We start from the raw sequence: 23,497 nt of genomic DNA on the forward strand, positions 1-23,497 counted from the left end.
TACCCACACAGAGCAGTCGAGGGCCCGAGGTGTGTTGTTTCACAGTCCTAAACAGGCACAGAGATGGACCTCGGAAAGGCACAAAAACACGGGGAGAAATCCCAGGCTCCTAAGCACCCAGAGAGGAAGGAGGAGACCCCTTGACGAACAGGGAAAGATATGGTGGAAGGCGTGGCCATCCCTCCTTTCTGAGAGGACGAGGTAGAATGACTTCTATTAGTGAGCTCCTATGTTCATTTTTTTAAATTGAAAAACTCGACAGATTAAGTGGCCCCTTGTCTGGATAGGATTACTATAATTAAAAGCGCCATTGGGTGATGTGTGCTGTAAGTAGATAAAGGACCAAACGGGATGGCCTCTCAGCACCTGTATTGCAAACCATGATGCCCAAAGTAGAGAGAGAGTATGAGGGAAACTGGCTGCCACGGAGGCAGGGGAAGGGTTGGGATGGGGGGGATACTGGGGACATTGGTGGTGGGGAATGGGCACTGGTGGAGGGATGGGTGTTTGATCATTCATGACTGAAACTCGAACATGAAAGCTTTGTTACTCAAACATTAAAGCTTTGTAATCTTATGGTGATTGAATTTAAAAAAATTAAATAACAGGTAAAATGAATAACAGGTAAAACGAAATGCCATTTGGCAGGTGGGAGGTGCCTGCCTTGCCTGTGAACAACTCAAGCTGCCGTGTGGTGCTCTGAGCTTTGCCGGGAGTGATCCCTGAGCACAGAGACAGGAGCAAGCCCTGCATTCTGCCAGGTGGGGGCCAGTAGCCCCTAAAATTTAAAAAAAAACAGAATAAAATGTCATTTGGGAGCACAGGGGATGACTCAATGGTGAAAGTGCCCGCCTGAGAGGTGAGGCTGGGGTGTTGCATGAACCCCCCGGTTGTGAGGCGGTCTGGAGCCCAAACACAACGGGGCGGCTCTAGCCTGCCAGCTGGGTAGGTGCGTACCTTGTCCTTCGCCCGGCAAGCACCCAGCCACCGTCCCGTGGGGGCCCCACCCTGAAGCCCCTGTGTCACTACAGCTCTCCGCTGGGGAGTGAGAAACTCAATGGGGAGAATAGACCTTGACAAGTTCTATTACGCAACTGCGACAATTTATTTTCTATTTTTATTTATTGGATTCCACGGGACATCGAAAGATTGCGCGGCCGCCCACCTCCGAGATGGTCAAACTTCTTCGTCAAGACCCTGAAGGATCAGTTTGAGGTTCTTCGTGTTCCTGGAGTGAGCAGACGCCATTGGGCTACACTAGCATGCGACAGGAACAAACGGAGACGTCACTGGGGCCCGCTCGAGCAAACCGATGAGTAACGGGATGTCAAGTGATCCAAGTGATCAAATGAAATTCATTTTATTTATCTTTCCTTGCAGAAAATTTGGTCTCACGTTGATAAGAAAAATATAAAATGCTATCGTTGGTTTTCCCAAAGCTTTCTGATGAGAAAACGGCAGCTTTGCTAAGTAGGTCTGACCAGGAAAGGAGGTACATTGTCCTGAACTCCCGGAGAAGAGCCGGGTCACTTACACCCAGAGTGCTTGGGGGTTGCAAGGCTGCGTGCCACCAGACAGGGCCCCCATGTGGCGCTGGGGACAAAGCCCGGGTGGCCACGGCTTCACCTTAGCCTCCATGTTTTGTTTTAATTTCACGTTAGAAATAAGCAGTTTTGACTTGAGGCCGGGTGTGACCCCACCGGTCTCCCTGATCCTCACCAGCCCCCCGACCTCACTGAGCAAAGAGAGGCTCTGCAGCCGCTGTCCTGCTGGGAGGGGCAGAAGCTTCCCGATGCCTTGGCCATCGGCAAGGATCCATCTCTGTGCCTAGGTCCTGGCCTGAGGAGGGCTCTCAAGCCTGTGGGGACAGTGCCTGGGTGGGCGTGCAGCCCCTGGAGCTAGGGGACAGGGCAGGGCCAGCACACAGCCCCTGCACCCTGAGCCATCCCTCTGGACATCAGGGGTTTGTCTCTCCGTCAACTCCCAGTCTTGAGTTTGTGTCTCTCCGTGGCTTGTTACTTTGCTAGTTCTCTTCGGGTGAGGGGAGAGCACTCGGGCTCGCACTGTGGGTGGGATTGGGGGTTCGCTCTCAGCGGGGGCTTCCCCAGGCCCCCTGCGTCACCCCGGCCGCTGGGCACTGGCCCTCTCCAGAGCCCGCTCCCCCTGCTGTGTCCAGGGCCGCCCGCCAGGCACAGTCCTGCAGAACAGCTCTCAGGCCTGTCCCCCGGGGCAGCCCACAGTTCCTTGTGTGCCGTGAACGGGAGCGTCATTCCGTCCCTGCCTCTCCTGCCCGACTTCATCCAGCGCGACACTCTCCAGACCCAACCCAGAGCAGCAAATTGCATGATTTCATTTTCCTTATGGCCCGGTGGTGTTCCCTCGTGTACCTGCCCCGCAGTTTCTCTCTCCAGTCGCCTGTTCTTGTACCATGTCATGGCTTCCGTATCTCGGTTGTCATGAAGGGGCTGCGATGGACATCAGGGGCTTTCCACAATTGCGTCTGGGGCCTTCTGGCAGATGCCAGAGGTGGAACTGCTGGGCCCTTCGGAAGCCCGACTCTTCGTTCTTCGAGAAGTGTCCATGCTGTTTTCTAAGGGGTTGAACCACTCAACACCCCCCTACCCCACAGTGGATGAGGGTCCTTTTCACCACATTCACGCCAACACTGTGTGAGCTGATTTTTATTGGTGTTTTAATTTGCATTTTTCTGATGACAAGTAACAAATAGCACTTTTTTTGGCACTTCTATTGGCAATCTGTAGATCTTTTGTTGTTGTGTTGTTATTGTGTTTTGTTTTTTGGGTCTCACCCAACAATGCACAGGGGTTACTCTTGGCTCTGCACTCAGGAATTACTCCTAGCGGCGCTCAGGGGACCATATGGGATGCTGGGAATCGAACCTGGGTCGGCCGTGTGCAAGGCAAACGCCCTCCTCGCTGTGCTATCACTCGAGCTCTGTATATCTTCTTTAATGATATCTCTGCTCATCTATCCTTCCCAGTTTTGGACAAGGTAGTTTATAGATTTTTTAGCAAGTTTATCTTTTTTAGCAAGTTTATCAGGTGCTTGATATGCAATAGTAATACTTCATTAGATGAGTGGTGGGAAAATATTTTCTCAGAGTGCATAGAGTGTCTTTGGATTTTGGTCATCATTTCTTTTGTGGTCCAGAAGTTCCTGAATGTAGCATAACCTCATGTGTTTATATAGTTCGTTTTCTCCCCTGTTACCCAGGCCAGGCATGAGAGCTGCTCTTTTAGAATTTCCTGGAATCCAGAGATGGACGTTTGCTTAAGCATTACTTTATTTATTTTTTTATTTAATTTTTATTAGTGAAACACCATGAGGTACAGTTGTAGACTTACAAATGTCTGTGCTTGGGTTTCAGTTATACAATGATCGAGTATCCATCCTTCCACCAGTGCCCATTCTCCACCACCAATGATCCCAGTATCCCTCCCACCCACCCCCATCCCCCCATCCCACCCTACCTCTGTGGCAGGGAATTCCCTTTTGTTCTCTCTCTCCTTTTGGGTGTTGTGGTTTGCAAAGGAGGCATTGAGTGGCAATCATGTTTGGTCTGTATCCTACTTTCAGCATTAAGCATTACTTTATAAAGCTTTAGTGGCCTCCGGATTATAGTCTGGAAATAATTTCCCCAGTTTACTAAAATGATCATCAAGGATTGGTGTGTGCCATTGCTTTATGAGGTCTCTGATGTTCAAGGCGCCATCCCTGATAAGTCATATGTACCTTGAAAGGCAGAGTCCAGTATTGATCATCACTGTTTCCTCAGAGTCTAGCATATACGTCTGACATATGATAAGACTCTAATAATACGTATTTTGTTAAATGGATACTGGTAAAGTGTGCAAGAAATAACTTGAGGCTGATTGTTGAGAATTTGGCTTCAGGGCCATGGCTAACTTCCATGGATTGCCTTTTTTCATTTGTGCTGTTCAGAACAGTGCTTCTGAGCATGAACCTGAGTTAAAAGTATCAGATCTCGAAGCTCAGAGAGGTTGGCCTTATCCCCGAAGCACCAAATCTACATTCTAACCAGACTTTCATGCGTATTACTGACTTCGACACAGTCCCTTAAAGAGGGCCTGACCTATGCTCCTTCTAGAAGCTTTGTCTTTTTAGGCTGTGCTTGATTCTTTCTAAAATGAAGAAAAGTGTCCCCCAGAGAGTCAGGCTGCAGGGGCTGGGGGTAGAAGAGGGGCAGAAGGGCCACTGGTGCTGGGAAACGCCCACCGGTGAAGGGGCAGGTGTTGGAACGTTGTATGACAAAAACCCAATTAAGAACAGCTTCGTAACTGTGTCTCATGGTGATAAATTTTTTTAATGATCTTAAAATCCTTCTCCATGCAGTTTCTCTCCTGTTTCTAATATATGTTGAACACAGCGGGAGTTAAGTAAAATACTTTCCCTCGATCAAAAGGCAAAGATTTCCCCCAGGAAAGCATCCAGACCAGGATACAGACCATCCATTTAGAGAGAGGCTGAACACTTCCTCTTCCAGGAAAACTCTAGGAATATTCAAGGGCGAGTGTGCTCATACTATTACGGCCTTTGTGTTGAGTCCTTTGAAGTAAGTTATTATCTGCTATTATCTGCCGGCAGAGTGCTGTCAGTGTTCCCTGCGCGCTTGGAGATGATGTATTGCTACCCTTGTTGAGTGCAAAGTTCCACGTGTGTTTCGCGGCGCGTTCTTTGAGGCGATCACACACACATTTCAGGCCCCCGGTGAGCAGGAAGGACAGATGGGGCTTCTCCACATGTAGCTGCTTTACGAAGTTCTATTAGGAGCCGACATACTGCATTTACTCTTATCTCATTACTCAGGAATTAGCAGCATGACAGTCCCTGGCTACAGGAGAACTGGGATAATTTGTTGTTATTGATGGCAGAATGCCCGATCAAGAATTAGGGTTCTGTTTCCAGGAAGAAGGGGAGAACCGTTGTGTGAAGGCAACTCAGCAGACCTGCCCCGTAAGGCACTCATCACCAAAGCATTTACGTCGCGGCTGGGTCCTGGGCTTCCGGGGTGCGGGGACCCCCCTCCTTGCCACATACTTGCTTTTATTCCTGTCCTGTCACTGCCTCCGAGGCCAAAGAGGTGGACCCGAACCCTCATTTCCCCAGATAGTCTAAAGGAAGTTACTAATTTCCCCCCGTTGGACCCCCATTTGCTTGAGCCTGTCACCCACCTCGTGCTCCCCTCCTCCATGCCAAGGTTCAACCTTCTTGTCATGTCTGTCACTCACACGAGCCTGAGTTTTCCTCTGCACACCCACCCCCAGCCTCCTCCCCTTTGACGTGGCATCGAAATGGGTGCCAGGGTAGGGTGCTGGAGGTGGGTGGCACAGCCGTGATCCAAACACAGGCACCAGCATGAGGTGGGAGCTGAAACCATGTCAGGGTGACAGGGAGGAAGGAGGGGACGCTGATGGAGGGAGATTGACACCGGGGTGGGTTGGGGCTGAGATATTATCTGCCTTGAACTCAACTGTTAGCAACTTTGTAAATAAAAGTTCTTTAGTAAAAATAAATTTAAAAGATTTGGAAAAAAGGGCTCCTGGGATTCCTGAAGCTGCCTCCTATGAAGTCAGATATTAGAGGTAAGTGATATAAGTATTAGGTTCGTGTCTGTTTTTAAAAATGTTATTTCGGGGCCAGGTAGTAGAGTGAGTAGGGCACTTGCCTTACACTCAGTCAACCTGGGTTGACCCCTGGCATCTTACACGGTCCCTGGAGCCTGCCAGGTGTAATTCCTGAGTGCAGAGCCAGGAGTAAGCCGGGAGCAAGCCGGGTGTGGCTCCCAAACCCAGAATAAAGTGGAATGTTATTTTTATTTTTTTAGCATAAAGTAATAGCACAGTGGGAGGGCGTTTGCCTTGTGCGTGGCTGGCCCGACCAACCAGGTTGGATTCCTCCGCCCCTCTCGGAGAGCCCAACCAGCTACCAAGAGTATCTCGCTCACATGGCAAAGCCTGGCAAGCTCCCCGTGGCGTATTCGATATGCCAAACACAGTAACAACAAGTCTCACGATGGAGACGTTACTGGGCCCGCTCGAGCAAATCAATGAATAACGGGAAGACAGTGACAGTGACAGCCTAAAGGAAAGATACTTTATATTAACATGTCGACTTTATTATTGTTTTCAGGAATGCACAAACATGTTCTTTGCAAAAATCCTAAGTTTACATTTCTCATGCAGGAACCCATGAACAAAATCTGTTGTAGGATTCTCGAGGGTATTTATTTTGCATATAACGAATGTATGTAATATTATTTGCCCCAACAAGACTTATAGAAATGGCAACTAGAATTATCAGAAGATAAATCAATAGAAGTCCATCTGTGATGGCTGATTGCTGTTTTCTAACCTTTCTTATGGCGGATGACGCCCATACACACGGTTGGTGAGCGCCGTCCTCAGTGCCAGGTGCTAGCAAGTTTCTCTGGTCCTTTAAAGGAGCTCTTGCAAAACTGGTTTCCTCAGAGATTTTCAAGAGCCTAAGGTTTCAGCACGGCTGGATTTAAGCCCACAGCGTTCTCCACCGCTGTCTCTAAGTTCCCCTCCTCCTGAGAGAATATTCCCTCATAACCGTAATAGAAGGATTGGGGGGGGGGTTGTGTCTCGGCCCCCTCTCCTGTGAAACCAGGCGGATTCCTTCCTGGTGTTTCCCATTAAATGTCTCATGGCGCTTCCGGCTCCATCATCTTAAAGCCGAATTTCATCAGCTTTTCACCGGACAGGCTCTTCTTCCACTTTTACTGTTTCCAAATAATGGCATCGGGACCCACCCAGGTTACTAAGCTGGAAACTGAAAATGACCATTTCGGTTTCTGTTCCTTCATTTCTGGTTACCAACTATTGTCATTTCCAGCAATGTCAGTGTTTTAAAGAGCAGTAATTATATCCAGTCCTCCGGGGCCATCCCAATGCCCACACCAGGCGTAACATTGTATCATTGGGTCCTCAGAAGAATCCTGACAGGTAGGGATTATTTTCACAAGCAGAGAACAAACTGAAGAGCAGCTGGTTCATCAGGTGGGCAGTGGCAGGCTGGCTTTGGTGGAGTTTCGGGGTCCTAGATCTCTCTCCTTTCAGTGCTTTCCTGGTGTCCCAGCCCCCTCCCCCCTCTCTTGTTTCAAGGATTTCATTAACGCATTTTTAATTTGCCTTTTATAGTTTAGGTCCCATGCCTATGCCAGTGTCAACTCTTAAACGCAGTTACCTCACTTGGTATCCAGGGAGTGTCCAAGATCCTTGATCAATGTCCTTCTGTGTCCAACTAACCCCCTCACTTCCCCCAGACAGGCTGGTGGTGATGTGGAGGAAAGGAACCCTCCTTCACCGCTGCTGGGAATGTCTGACTCAGCCCTTATGGAAAACAACGCGGGGACTCGTCAAAAGACTAAAACTGGAACTCCTGGATGACCCAGAAATCCCACCACTTGGTATCTACTCCCCAAATACAAAAATATTAACTCGAAACATATGCCCACTTCTGTTCATTGAAGCACTTAGCCCATAGACAGGGTATGGAAACAACCCTAGTTAACCAGATGCCTGGATAATGAAGCCATGGCCTCTATACACAGTGGAATACTATGCAGCCACAAAAAGATAAAACCCTGAAGCTCACTGCACCCTATGAATTGTGTGGGTGGTATGGATGGTACGACACGGAGCTATCACATTAAGTAAGTCAGGAAGAAGGATGACTACTGGCAGGAAGAAGGATGACTACTGGCTGACCTCACTCATTTGTGCTACACCACATAGCAAGGCAAGGGAATGGAGGGCATCAAATGATATAAATCCTTGGCTCTGGATGAAAACATTTTGTTTATTTTATTGCAAATATATTGAAATATGACATCAGTTTAAGATGCACAACATGTTGATGTGTTTACGTTTTGTGATGCAATGACAAATTCGCAATTTATAAATGTTGCATTAGCTGACATCTGGATCCTTTCACATAAATATTATTATGCTTATTATTTTATAGAAGCAACCCCAGAGGGAGATGCCATCCTAGGGATTGACCTCAGGGCTTCTTGGTGGCAGGAATAATTAAGCTCTAGCCTCTTAGCAAGATTAATGTTCATAACACAAAATTTTTACCTATAATATATACTTGCTCTTCAGGACTTCCCCATTGGTTGCAGGTATGTCTTCATTTTTTTTTCTTTTTTGGGTCACACCCAGCAATGCACAGGGGTTACTCCTGGCTCTGCACTCAGGAGTTACTCCTGGCGGTGCTCAGGGAACCATATAGGATGCTGGGAATCGAATCTGGGTCAGCCGCGTGCAAGGCAAACACCCTACCCGCTGTGCTACCTCTCCAGCCCCTTGCAGGTACATCTTCTGAAACATCCCTCTCACCACCTACCTGAGCCAGGCTCCCACTGGGCTTGTCAGCATGGGTTCTGTTAGTGCTCAGGGATTCACCCTGGCAGTGCTCAGGGGACTGTACATGGCGCTGGAGACCGTGCCACATGCACGGTCAGCAGACGCCGTAGCCCCTGTTCTAGCCTCCTGGACTTCCAGTTCCTTAATGGATTTGGGGTCTTACCTCCAGCTCCAATCCTGGTTGCTAATGACCTTAGGAAGGCTACTGATGTCCAGGGTGGGCACTGGACACGAGCGAGTGGAATTGCCCCAACGGAGAAGATTCCTCGGCATGAAAGGAATCATGGCTAAAGCAGAAAGGCACATGGGGCCAGGGCAGGGACTGCCGGACCCTCGGGCATCGCCGGGAGGCCTGGGGCGTCTCCTGCATCACAGGCCCAGGCAGCCCTGGCCGCTGGGTTCCCTCTCTGAATGGCCAGTCTGCCCCCAACCAACTGGAGCCCCACTGGGCTCCCTGGGCACTGCTCACAGGCCGTCCCCCTCCACTGAAAGGAAGGGACCCCATGTCCCAAGCTTCGCGTGCTTGCCTGCAAGGCCGGGCTGGACCCCAAGGGCCTCTTACGGTTGCGTCCCCCTGCAGACTGGCTGTTCCTTCCTCTCCTCTGCAATCACATGTGTCCAGCACCGTGACCAGCGTGAGCAAGTCCCCATGAGCCAGTGCACCAGCAGCAAGGCCAAGGTCACGAGTGATGCCGCACAACACAGAAGCAGGAGGGATGGCAGGGAACTGGACTAGCGGTCACTAGCTCAAGAAAAAGGCCGGCTGTGACCGCTTGCCTTTCCCTTTGCTGCCCTCTGACCTCTTGGCCGTACGCCTTCAGAATGAGTCCTCTAAACGAGTGTCCGGCCTTTCTCAACTTTAACCACTCAATCCTTCTCCTTATCTACTAATACTCAACCTTTTCAGAGTGGGAGGTATCTTGACATTTTGGATCCCTGGTATTTGGTAGCCTATTTGGTAGCATATTAAGGGTAAAAAAAGGTAAAGGCCCTCCCGTTGATCGTCGATTTGCTCGAGCGGGCCCAGTAACGTCTCCATTGGAGACTTTGTTGTTACTGTGTCACAGCAGTAGGGGGTTTGCCTAGCTCACAGCCAGCCCAGCCGAGCCAGGTTCGAGTCCTCTACCCCTCTCGAAGAGCCCGGCAAGCTACCGAGAGTATCTCGCCTGCACGGCAGAGCCTGGCAAGCTCCCCGTGACGTATTCGATATGCGAAACACAGTAACAACGAGTCTCACAAGGGAGACGTTACTGGACCCGCTTGAGCAAATCGATGAACAATGGGAGGACCGTGACCGTGACTGTGAATGTACAACGAGTGAATTTTTTCGTTCCATTTGGCATACTATGTGATCTATTTATATTGGATACATGAAAATTATATATGTATATGTACATATCATACTCACATACTCATGACATATATAACTCAGACAAAGGTCAAAATAAAGGAACGAGTGAAGTGAAACCGTATTGATTATCCTCTAGACTCCAGCCGGGCCAGCTGGGCTACTGCGCTAAGTAACTCACCCCCCACCCCGGCATCTCCTGTGGTCCCCAAGCCCCCCGGGGGCAATTCCCGAGCACAGACCCAAGAGTCATCCCCGAGCATTGATGGGTGTGGCTCCCAAACAGAACCAAAACAAAACAAGAAAAAAATCAGAATATGAAGGCAGGCAGCGGCCCCAGACCCCGTTCCCTGTCCCTCAGTTTCTCTGCGTGAGTTAGAACGAGGCAAGGGCCTCGCACAGGCTGGCAGACCAGAACCCCTGGGCAAGTGCTCCTTTCCTTTAGGGGCTCAGCTCAACTCCCACCACCTCTAACACGACTTTGTTACCCCCCTAAGCCTGTCTCAGCGCCCTCTTGGATAGAACCTACTGTTGGATGCTAGTTTAGGGTTCAACACATCCGTCACCTAGGTCAAGGTCTGTGTCTACAACCTAGCACAGGGGCTGAAAAATCACAAAAAGAAAACCCCATTTTCAGTTATTTCTTATTTGACTCCCTCTCTGGACTATAAATCCAATTTATGCATTGGCAATGTTCCCTCAGTTCCCAACATAATGTTTATTTGTATAACATTTCTTGAATTAATGAAAAAAATAACTTAATAAAGGTTAAAATAAGACATTGGCTGAATTCTTGGTAAATTAGGTAGAGAAAGACCTTGTGAGAGAAAGGCCTTCAATATACTTGAAACTGACTATTCTTCAATTTAGATGAGCAGTCTTATAAGTCATGTGATGTCTCTTAATGGCTAAGATTTGATTTGGTAGTTGACATATATAAGTCTACAAGATGGTCAGACTTCTTTGTCAAGACCCTGAATGATTGGTTTGAGTTTCTGCATGTTCCTAGAACGAACAGATGCCATTGGGCTACGCTAGCACTCAACAGGGATGAATGGAGACGTTACTGGTACCCGCTCGAGTAAATCAATAACGGGGGATCAAGTGATCAAGTGATAGCGCATATTGTGAGTTCCTAGATTTGATCTGTGACATGTGGGCATTTACACACACACACACACACACACACACACACACACACACCCATATATCACTCTTCTCTGTTCATCATTTCAGTCACAGTTATTAAGGTAATTTTGCACCATAAAATTATGATTATTCTATTTCTGGTTTTAGTGATAACACTATAAACATTGACTTCTTGAAAAAGATTCCGAGGTAGTCCAATCGTAAGGATGTGAATAAATGATCTTTGTTACAGAATATGAACAATGCTGTGATTTCCTTTGAAGACCTGTGCTGATTATTCAGTTGGTTGAAATGGGAGACTGCATCAACACTGCTGCTTGCTTGTGGATTCTGAAAAAGTCCAGGGAATGAGATCATGATGGTTTGCGCTCAGGAGGCTGTTATCCTGATGTGGTTCATAGACGATAGGGTAGATAGCTGGTTTTTTTTTTATATGAAAGTATAACTGATTTTAATAGGGACTCTGAAGTGGAAGAGAGGGGTCAGAGCAATAGCACAGTGGGTAGGGCGCCTGCCTTTGCCTCCTATACGGTCCCCTGAGCACTGCCAGGAGAAGTTCCTGAGTGTGGAGACATGAGTAACTCCTGAGCATCACAGGGCATGACCAAAAAACAAAACAAAACAAGACAAAGTGGATTAAGAAATAATATGTAGCAAGTTGAAGGGAATCCTAATTCTTATGAGTCCCTCCATGAGAAAAAGGGTGAAGAGAGAATTTTACAAACTAGAATATCGCCTATGTAATGGCTTCTCAGTGATATTATTGCTGCACCAAAGAGATAATATATGAACAATTTTTTAAGGTTAAAATAAGTATTATCTGTCATCTAAGCAGCATTAACAGAAAAGAAGCCTTCAAGTAATAAGGAAGAAAATTTTAAATAGATGATTTAGTATGTTATGTATCACTGTATCACTGTCATCCTGTTGGTCTTCAGATTACTCAAGCAGGTGCCAGTAACGTCTCTATTCCTCCCAGCCCTGAGATTTTAGAAGCCTCTTCTTACTCATCCTTTCCCAACAACTAGAGGCTCTTTCAGGTTAGGGGAATGAGACCTGTTACAGTTACTGCTTTTGGCATATCAAAGATGCCATGGGGAGCTTGCCAGGCTCTGCCTGTGTGGGCGCGATACTCTCAGTAGCTTGCTGGGCTCTCCAAGAGGCATAAATGGGTAGGAAGTGTCTTATGACGTGTCCAGAAAGCGGCCTGGAGCGTGGCGGTGGTTGGACAGTTGGAGGTTGGCTGCCGGGGCTGGGTCCCTTGGGGTGGGGAGGGCTCTCACCCGCCCCACAGCCTGGCACGGAGTCCGTATGTTATAAATTTTTCTTTATTTGAATATTAAGCAAAAAGTTGGTGAATGAGTGCACCTGAACGTGTTAATGATCAAGTGTAATAATGAGAGTTTTGCTTCTATTCCTCTGTGGGCAATAATTATATTCATTAGCATAAGATTTATCCTCTGATGAATTTGTTCCTTGGTGCAAGTAGTGGCTGGGCCCGGTGAAAGAAGAGACGTTTATAATCCACACACAACTGTGAAAAGCAAATTGCAGAACTCTTTGTTGGAACAAATGATTATGGTTCAAGCAGATGTGCAAACAGGTCATAACTCATGACACATCAATTCTTTGCCCTGTTGGGGTTGTTAGTTTTCATTTTCACAGTAACACCCATATGACTGCCACAGAATAGACCATGGATAAAGGATTTGCTAAGACCTAGATTTACAAGAAAACAAAGCTAGTGCCAGACTCGGCACAGAGGCACCTGGTCCGGTGAGCGGCCCGGTGAATCCCTGCACTTACCGAGGAGCAGGCGAGGAGAATGCGTGTCTGACTCTTCTGTCATTCCCAAAGCACTTATAGTTTTGCTAACATGTTTTAGTCTGTATCACATAAACTTGTTCTGTGCGTACTAAACATAGTAATGGTCTTGCTAATGTGCCAGAGAGCGAACACGGTGGACAGGGCACAGGTTGACCCTGGCTGTGCCCTGAGTCTGCCTGGAGTGATCCCTGAGCCCAGAGGCAGGAGTGAGCCCTGAGCACAGTTGACTGGGGGCCAAGAAGAAATCCTTGCTGAACATAAACGAGATGAATAGCAGTATTTTTCAAATGGTGAGTTGGGCACTTGTGGTCATGATTCATGGGAAATGTTTATTGGATAACTCAAAAGTCATTAAGCGTCATCCATCAGTCTCCGAGATTTGCATTGTCTCCATCAATTTTTACTAAAAAAATATAGTGACTCAGAATGAGTCAGCAGCTTTATGCATGAATTTTCAAAAACAAAAGTCTTTCTCCAAGTGTCCGGAGAATATTCTTTTTTTCTTGTTCTGTTTTGGTTCTGTTTGAGAGCCACACCCATCAATGCTCGGGGGTGTCTCTTGGATTCGTGCTCAGGAATTACCCCCAGGGGGATCGGGTGATGCTGGGGTGGGGGGTGAGTTACTTAGCCCAGTAGCCCGGCTGGTCCGGCTGGTTGTGTGCTGGCCAGCTCCCTCCTGCTGTCCTCTCCCCCAACACCGAGTCTCCCTGAGGCTCCTCCCTGCCGTGCACCTGCGGCCCCTTCCACAGCCTCTGTCTCTGGCTCTCCATATCCTGCTCTGTGGGTTGGTGCAGCTCAGCACCAGTTTCTTGTCAGTGTTGAGGCCACAACATCTGTCCTCTGCAGGGCTCGCAGCTGGCGTCTAGAGGATAATCAATACGGTTTCATTTCACTCGTTCCTTTATTTTGACCTATGTCTGAGTTATATACGTCATGAGTATGTGAGTATGATATGTACATATATATAATTCTCATGTCCACAGTCCACTGTCCTCCCATTGTTCATCGATTAGCTTGAGCGGGCCCAGTAGCGTTTCCCTGTGAGACTTGTTGTTACTGTGTTTGGCATATCAGATCGTATGCCAAATGGGATTAAAAGATTTACTCATTGTGTATTAATATCAATTAATAGGCTACCAAATAGGCTAAATACCAGGGATCCAAATTGTAAAGATATACTCCCACTTTGAAAAGCTTAAGTATTAGTAGATAAGGAGAAGGAATGAGTGGTCACAATTGAGTATGACTTTAATGCTTATAAAAACCTTTTAGCAGAAGGAAGGGATGTTCTAGTTAAAATATTCCCTTGCCCCCTATTAATCGTTAAGGATTGTGTCTTAAAAATAAATTATATGGAGTCTCCTGTACTAGCTTGTCATTGACATTTTATACTTGTATATCTATTCATAGGTAATAACAGTGAAAATAAAATGGAATTTATTTTAAAGCTGTTAGAAAATAAAATCCGTTCAATTTTCAGCTTCTTTTTTTAGTTTCATAATGCATTACTCTCTCCACCGTTCTAGAAAGATCTATTATGAACAAACAGAATGCCTCCTCTCTGCTGGACCACCAGGACAGCTTTGCTTTGCAACTACAGGGCCCCTGCTAGTGTGTGCCTGCGCCCCCCCCCCCAGCTGTCTAGGGGTCTGAGCCTGCTGAAGTCATTCTTAAAACCTTCCAGTGAATGTGCTGGAAAATGGGAATCCCCCTTCCTTTTAGCCCAGCCCCTGGGGACACTTGCCCCAGCCCTAGTTACACCCCAGACACTATGTTCCCAGAATTGTGTCAGTCCACACACCCACACACCCACAAGAACAACATGTGGAAATTAAGGCACTAAAGACCCCTAATTCAGTGAGCAAACACCCTCCTGAGTGCCCTGCTAGCAGGACCGAAATACATACCTTCCTATCACACTGAAATACCGTCACACAGCAGCTGTTAGAAAAGATGAAGTCATGAAATTTACATACAAGTGGTACTACATGGAAAGTATCATGATAAGCGAAATGAGTCAGAAAGAGAGGGACAGACATAGAAAGATTGCATTCATCTGGGGAATATAAAGTAACAAAATAGGAGATTAACACTCACGAATAGCCAAGATAAGTACTAGGAGGTTCACTCCATGGCTTAGAGGCCAGCCGCACATGCTAGAGAAAAAGGGAGCTCAGATAGCGAAGGGAGCACCAAATAAAGGGTGTTGGTAAGATCCTCCCGGGATGGGAGAAGCATGCTGAAAGTAGACTATAGACCAAACATGATTGCCACTCAATGCCTCTTTTGCAAACCATAGCATCCAAAAGGAGAGAGAGAACAGAAGGGAATGCCCTGCCACAGAGGCAGAGTGGAATGGGGGGGGGGAGGGATTCTGGGACCCGTGGTGGTGGAGGATGGGCGCTGGTGGAGGGATGGGTACTTGATCATTGTATAACTGAAACCCAAGCACAAAAATTTGTAAGTCTACAACTGTACCTCATGGCGTTTCACTAATAAAAATTTTAAGAAAAAAAGAAAATACTGTGGAGAATGGAGGCGTAGGCAGCAGCCGGGTTTATAAATGACCCATCAGATCAGTACTCGGGTGGCCAGGAAGCTACAGCCACTCTTGGCACCAAGAAATTTCTCTCTAAAAGCCACAGGGAAACAAGGATCGACCCCCACGTGCAGCCAGGGACAGAAGTCCAGGCAAGACCTCAAAAGTTCATCAAAATTCCAAGCCCTGGCCAAGGAGGACAGCCCATCAACACCCTGCTATAACAACGGAAACTGAGCAATCACTGGAACAGAAATTCAATCAAACTCGAGAAAGAGTCGATTCAGAGCATGAAAGGGTCTACAGAAATGGAGCTAGCCAAAGAACACAGCGGCAGGTCACGGGAAGAGAGTTTCAAAGGTGGAGATTGATGGCAAAAGACAAGCCAGCAGTGAAGTGGCAAAAGAAAATAGAAATAGAAGAATGGAAGAGAGGGGAAGGTACTTACTGGATAGTAGCAAGAGGATTCTAGGAATATCAGAAGGAGAGGAAAGAGAGGAAGGGAAGGACAACTTGTGGAAGCAATAATAGCTCAGAACTTCCCCACTCTCTCAAGGGAGGTTTCTATACTGATTCAAGAGGCCCAAAGAATAGTAACAAAATAGACTCTAACAGAGCATTGGGACACATTGTAATCAAAATAAGGAAAACCAATAAGGAGGAGGGAGACAGAGAGAGAGAGACAGACAGACAGACAGACAGACAGACAGACAGACAGACAGACAGAGACACAGAGAGACTGCTCAAAGCATCAAGAGAATAAAATTTTCAAATACAAGGAAAATAACAAGAATCACAAGATTTCCCATATAAAATTATACAAGCAAAAAGAGATTGGAGACACATATTGAAAGTATTGAATAGAAAAAAACCCTTTAAACCCAAAGACTACCATTCTGCATAAAATTACTGAAGGACAGCTATAAGAAGCAAATAGTCTCAGAAGCAACTAAACTTTACACAGAAAAATGCCAACACAATTCTTTGTATGAATGATCTCTTTGAATGTCAGTGGACTAACCAGTCCCATCACAAAGGCATAGAGTGACTGAATGAATCAAGAAAAATAATCCATTTGTTTTCTGCTTACAGGAAACTCACCTGAACTCACAGGATAAATGCAGGATCATCATGAAAAGATGGAAGACAATCATACAAGCCAATGGCAGACAAAAAAAGGTTGGGGCGCATACGCTGCCCAAGTCCATGTGCTGCTTGTGCCCACATGGCCGAGCAAACGCAGTGCCCGAGCACATATGTCGCCCACATCTCCCCTCTTAAGATGTGGACTTTCATGCTTTTATGTCTAATGCTAAGATGTGTGTAGGATGTGTGTAGGGGTCTCTCCGCCCTTGGAGAAGCCCGTGTTCTCTCTTAAGTGCGTTTCTCTCTCTCTCTCTCTCTTTCTCTCTCTCTCTCTCTCTCTCTCCCCCCCTCCACACCTTAAAAACCCTTCAAATAAAATCTATTTGCTTCAAAAAAAAAGGGAAAAAAAGTTGGGACACTCATGCTTGTATCAGATAAAATCGAGCATTTTACCTAAAGGAAACAATCAAACACAGGACAGACATGCTTGCTGGTTATGCAAACAAGAGCTATGGTCACCAAATGTAGGGTCAGCTCAGTTTATAAGGTTTCTCCTCACAAATCTAAAGAAATGCATGAAGGGAAACACAATAATAGTGGGAGACTTGAACACCCCACTTTCGCTGCTACAGAGATCAACCAGAAAGAAAATCAGTAAAGATACAAAAGCCCTAAATGAGGAACTAGGAGAGTAGGGGCTGAAGGCCCTGGAGAGAGCCTTCCATTCTCAATAAGCTGAACCTTAGTTCTTCTCCAACGCACATGGAATATTCTTCAGGATAGATCACATGTTAGGACATAACTCATGCATGCATAAATTTATGAATGGAAAAAAATACATACAAAGTATCATCAAACAATTCAGTGAAGGTAGAAATCAACTATAAAAAGAAAATGTGGCAAACTACAGCATCTGGAGACTGAACAACATACTGTTAAACAAGCAGATCAAAGAGGAAGTCAAGGAAGAAATCCAGGGGTTCCTTGAAACTAGTGAGAATGAAGACACAAACTACCAGCATCTATGGGACATGGCAAAAGCTGTACTATCAGGGAAAGTCATAGCAATGCAGGCCTACACCAGGAGAAAGAAAAAAAAACGCAAAATAAGTAAGCTAAATGGTCATCTTACGTATCTGAAGGAGAAACAGTAAATGAATCCTAAACTATCAGAAGAAAACAATTAAATCTTGAGAAAAAAATCAGTGATACAGAAATCAAGAAAAAGTCAATTAAACCAGAAACTGAGTTCTCCAAAGAATTAATAATATAGATAAAATTATGTCTAGACTCAAAAAAAGAGAGAAAATTCCCAAAGGAGTTGAAACAGAAATGAAAGGGGAGATATTATAAATATTATAGAGAACCCTCAGAAATCTAATATATCATAGAGGTTGCTATGAACAACCTTATACTCTTAAACTGGAGGATCTAGAAGAAATGGGCTGATACTCTGACTCATGTAATATCCCAAAACTGAGAAAGGAGGAATTAGAAAACCTAAACAGGCCAATCACAAGCAAGGGAATTGAAAGTGTAATTAAGACTCTCCCCAAGAATAAAAGCCTGGGTCATATGAGTTTGCTTTGTGAGTTCTATTGAACCTTCAGAGAAGGAAGGAAATTGAAGACGCTAATGGGAGGTTGTAGTCAAAGGCCCCATCCACTTACAGATGCAGTACATCTATCCGAACTCCACAATCAATGAAACGAAGGCCATGATGTAACCTACAAAAGCCAGGAGAAAGGCTGGGTATGGGGCCGGAGGAGCATGGGAGGGAACCTGTGGACACCAGAGCAGTGAAGTTGACACGGTGACAGAATTGGTGCTGGAGCACTGTGTTCCCGAAACTCAACTATGAGCAACTTTGTAAATCACAGGGTCTTAATAAAAGTGTCTTAAAATATAAATACATTTAAAAATGAACAGAAAAGAACAAATCAGTATTAGTATGTAAGTCACTCCATGCGTTAGCTTGCACTTTTAAATATGTTGTTTTGAAGCTAGATAAATATTTGTCATAAATGTGGTATTTTTTTCTTCAAAAAAATCATTGAATGTTTTTATCATTCCTTTACCCTTTGCCTTTAAATAAGTGTGTAGAAATTTTTGGAGAATCAGGGGGGTGTTCTGATGTAGAGTGTGAACTCGACACTCTTGTTGCTTTCTGTTGTGTTTTTTTTTTTTTGGGGAGGGGGCACACCTGGCACTGCTCAAGAATTCCTCCTGGCTCTGCACTCAGGGATTTCCCCAGGGAGCGTGAGGGACCAGCGAGGTGTTGGGTTTGACTCTGATTGCAGCTCCTGACTGCTGTACTCTTCAAAATAAAGCCTCAGTTAGATATTCACTCCCTCTAGTTCTGTAGCTTAGTAATTTAAAGACCTAAAAACCCAATTTTCTTCATTTTTTTTTGGCTTTTTGGGCCACACCCAGCGATGCTCAGGGGTTACTCCTGGCTCATGCACACAGGAATTACTCCTGGCGGTACTTGGGGGACCATATGGGATGCTGGGAATTGAACCTGGGTCAGCCGCGTGCAAACGCCCTACCCTCTGTGCTATCGCTCCAGCCCCCTTCATCTTTAAAATGATGATCTTACTGGTTTCCACGATTAAATGAAGTGAAATAAAAGCTATGTAGTACATGTTACATAATAGCCATGCACATAAAATAGGCAACATTTCTACTGTATTAAGATGATTGTCGTGTTTTTCCTTTGCAGGGAAGCCATCCCCACTGGTGCCCAGACATACTCCTGGCTCTGTGCTCAGGGATAACTCCTGGTGGGCTCGGGGGATCAAAACTGGGTTGTCCAGGCTCTGTGTGAGAACCGTGTCTACCCATTGCACTAGCTCTCCAGTCCCTCTTGTTCTTTCAGTAATTTTAGTTCATCCCAAATTTTATTTGATCAGTAATAGGAGTGTGTGAGGATGACCAATCTGCCCTTTTCTGTGGGAAGGACACCCGAAGGGTGAAGTGGTGATGCCCTGAGCTAGCTCACTACACAGGAGCTTACACTGGTCTTTTCCTGCCTCAGAAGATGTCCACACTCTAAGTATGGACTTGCACTTGCTCACAGATCATCTTCCGTACTGTCCACATAGGATTCCCCCAACTCTGCCATCTCCAGCCTGTGTCCCACTTCGATGTCAGCCGGGCTGTCTCCCTCCCCGTAAACCAGACGCTGAAGTCATATTAGAAGCCTGGACTTTGGGGCGGTAACTTCGAGGTCATGCGTGTGAAGGCTCTGATATGAGCCTCACTGCCCAACAGCTGAAGGACTCTTTGTCTACCACGGATGATGCGAGACATTAAGCACCTGCCACTTGGAAGAGCGCCAGTAGCGTTGGACGTTTCCTGACCTCACAATCTCCTCGCCCAGAACTCTGAGAAACAACGGTGCTCACAGAGCCGAAGGGATGTCCATGGAGGCCTGGGCGCCTCAGTCACCACCTTGACCTCCTTCCTCAGTTAGTAATGGGCCCTTTTCACCCCCAGGCTCCAACCACCTGCACACAGTAGCCCAAGCTGCTGGTCAGTGTGAAGTGGGCATTCGGAACCAGGCCTTTACTTTCTCTGGTCCTGTGTTAAATAAAGTTGTGTGGGGTATTATTTATTTTAAAAAATTAAATGCAATTAAAAATTTTGGTTTGATTCTGAGTCATACCTGGCTGTGCTCAGGTCTTACTTCTGACTCTGTGCTTGGGGGTCATTCCTGGAAGGCTGGAGGGATGCTGGCGTGGTGGGCACTGACCCATGGTCAGCTGATGCAGCTGCCTTATATACTCTTCTATTGCATCAGCCCCATCTTTATTTTTTATTTGAATATGCCTTATTGATGTAGAATTCATTCACCAGAGTGTTATGGCTGTATGTTTTTGGGGTACGATGTCACCACACCGCATCCACCGTCAGTACACATGTCCTTTAGGGGACTCTGTAGGGCTCCCCCACCCGTGGTAACCTTGGTTCTGCCCTTTGGGTTGTTTTCAGATCTTGGCTCTTGCCAGTAATGCTGCAATGAGCATAGGTGTGCATATATTTATGAGAATTAGTGTTTTGTCTTTTGTTTTCTTTTGTTTCTGTTTTCGTTTTTCTTTTTGGGTCACACCCGGTGATGCACAGGGGTTCCTCCTGGCTTTGCACTCAGGAATTACTCCTAACACTGCTCTGGGGACCATATGGGATACTGGGAATCAAACCCGGGTCAGCCACGTGCAAGGCAAATGCCCTCCCTGCTGTGCTATCGCTCCAGCCCCGTGTTTTGTCTTCTTTGTATGCATGAGTAGGGTTATAATTGCTAGAGCTTGGAGTAGCTCTGTGCTTAAAATATTGCAATATCTTTGTAATGTTTTTCATAGAGGTTGAAATTGACAGTCCCACCAACAGCCAGTGAGTGAGCGAACCCTTCACATTCCCACCCGCGCGTGTTGGTTCTGGCCTTTTCTTATATCCACCTTCTCGCGGGTGTGCTCACCTCACCTCATATATCTCATTGAGATTTTTATTTGCATTTCCCTGACAATTAGTGATGCTGGGCGTTTTCTCGTGTGCCTGCTGAATATCTTCTCTGAAGAAGTGTCAGCACGTCTGTCCATTGATCGATAAGACTGTTGGTTTCTGCGGGTGGATTTTGTGAGTTTCTTCTGTATCCCGGATACCTGTCATTTGTCAGCTGAGAGGTGGGGCGAATACGTCCTCCTGTTAAGAGGGGTCTCCCTACAGATAGGGTCTCCTACTTGCCCATCCCAGCAATGTCAGTCATCTGAGATCGTGCTACAATGCGAGGACCTGCGGATGCCTCTTTGCTAGGTGCCTGCAGTGCCAGAGATGATCTGGGCCCCCTGCGGATCTGGGCTCAGGAGGCTCCAGGGGAGTCCCTTGGTTCAAGGGGCTGTGTGGTGACAAGGGCCACCGCAAGTGGGTCGCCTACAAGCAGAGCCCTTGTTCTACAACCCTGGCCTCTGGATTCCTTTTCATCTTGATGTCATTTTCTTTCACAGTGGTATTTTCTGCTCAGCTCTTGGTAACGCATTGGTTTATCTCCACTTTTGTTTTCCCTGACAAGGGAATTACATCGCTGAGGACACCCCCAAAGATAACACATAGAGCATCTTCACCATGTTCTTTACACGGTATTTCAAGGATCTGGGTCCAGCATGGAAATCTCTCATTCGTTCTGAGATCATTTTTGTGCATGGTGCGTGAAAGTAGTCCTTTATTTTGCTCATTACCAACCAGTTTTCCCAAGTGCATTTGCTGGAAAGACTTTGCTTTCTTTGCTTAATGCTTTTGGCTGCTTTGCCATAAATTAACTGTGAGTAAATCTGAGATTTATTTTCAGGCTCTTTATTCTGTTCGATGGTTTGAGTGGAATGTCTGCTTTTATTACAATACCTCACTGTTTTCATTACTGTAGCTTTCTAGGGTAGTTTAAAGTGGGAGGAAGTGTGAAGTCTCCATTTTTGTTTATTGTATAGTATCTGGTTTGGGGGCTGCATCCAGCAATGCTCAGGGCTTACTCCTCGCTCTGTGCTCAAGGATCACTCTTGGAGATGTCAGGGGACAGTATGCAGTGCGGGGTTCACAGTGGCACCAGCTACGTGCAAGGCAGACACTCTGTCCTTTTAAGACTTCTCCTGCCTGCCGTGTCTTTTATATCCCAGAACTGCTTTGGCTACTCGGGCATCCCTGAATAGTTGTTCCCATACTAATTTTAGTACTGTTTGCTCTATGTATGTTGTAGAAGAACACCACTGGGATTTTGTGAGTGTTGGAGGGTCTTCCAGGAGGTGCTTCAAGATGATCATGGAAGAGAAACAGACCCTTCACGCCAGGAGATTTACGGTATATACATTTGCCAAGGAGTGAAGTCAGCTTCTAGAAACTTACACAGGCTTGTAAGCCAATATTGCCTGAAATAGAAACTGAAAATGTCATGATGAACATAGGTGTACACACATCATATGCACATCGATATTCACCGCAACACTTTTTACAATAGCCAGCATCTGGAAATAACCCATGTACTCAAGAACGGGTGAGCAGATAAAGCAATTGTGGTAGATATACACAATGGAATACTACTCAGCTGTCAGAAAAGTTGAAATGTTGCAATTTGCTGCACCACTGCACCTTGGATGGAATTGGAAGAAGTCGTGCTAAGTGAAATCAGTTGGAAGGTAAAAATATTCATGCCAGATGATTTTCCTCCTAAGCTGAGTATGAAGAAACTTAGAAAGAGATTAATCCCTGATGGAGACAAGCCCTGAGGAGGGATTAATAGAACCGGACCAGTGAGTGGAGGGCCCATTGGGTTAGGGTGAAGGGGCTGGTTAGTTCTCTGCAACTGCAAAATGGCGACTTGGACACTGATGTAAGCTATGGCATCTCATAAAAGACAAACTGCAAAGACACAGGCAAACAAGTGCCCAGGGAAGGGGCGCTAAGGGGTCAGAGAGTGCTCATTCCTGGGAAAACTGGGGATGGAGATGTTTGACAGGAGAGAGGCTGGACAAGAGTTCTGAGGCTGTACTTGTGGCCTGAGGCGCCAGGGGGTGATGCTTCAGGGACTAATTTGCAGACAAACCAGGTCCCTAAAATCATTTCAGCAGGTGATTTGACTTGGCTACTGGCTTGCTGTCCAAATATCTAGCTTAATGAAAGGCGCTACTTAACAAAAACTCAAGTCTGTGTTAAAATGGAATTCCGCAGACCTAAAGAAAAAGATGCACTCTCTAATCCTTCTTTATTTTTTTCTCTTTCCTGCAATTTATTTAGAATGCCTCTTCTCTTCTTTATAAGTTTTCCCCTCCTAAGGTTTCTATCATTTCCCTCCTTGTTAGTAATAGTGACGTGGAATCTGTAGGATTTGTTGACTATTGCCAAGGAGAACTGCAGGTTTTGCCTGCATACGTCGTGGAGATAAATTGAAGTATTTGTGGTAGGGAAGCTCTATCTTTCTGACTCTGGGGTGAGGAGTCACAGTGTGATTTTAAAGCATACAAAAATATTATGATGAAGAATGGCATCAGGGGGGCTGGAGCGATAGCACAGCGGGTAGGGCGTTTGACTTGCACGCGGCCAACCCAGGTTCGATTTCCAGCATCCCATATG

The sequence above is a fragment of the Sorex fumeus genome, unplaced genomic scaffold (genome assembly GCF_029834395.1).
Source record: "Sorex fumeus unplaced genomic scaffold, SorFum_2.1 ptg000136l, whole genome shotgun sequence".
Classification (NCBI taxonomy): Eukaryota; Metazoa; Chordata; class Mammalia; order Eulipotyphla; family Soricidae; genus Sorex; species Sorex fumeus.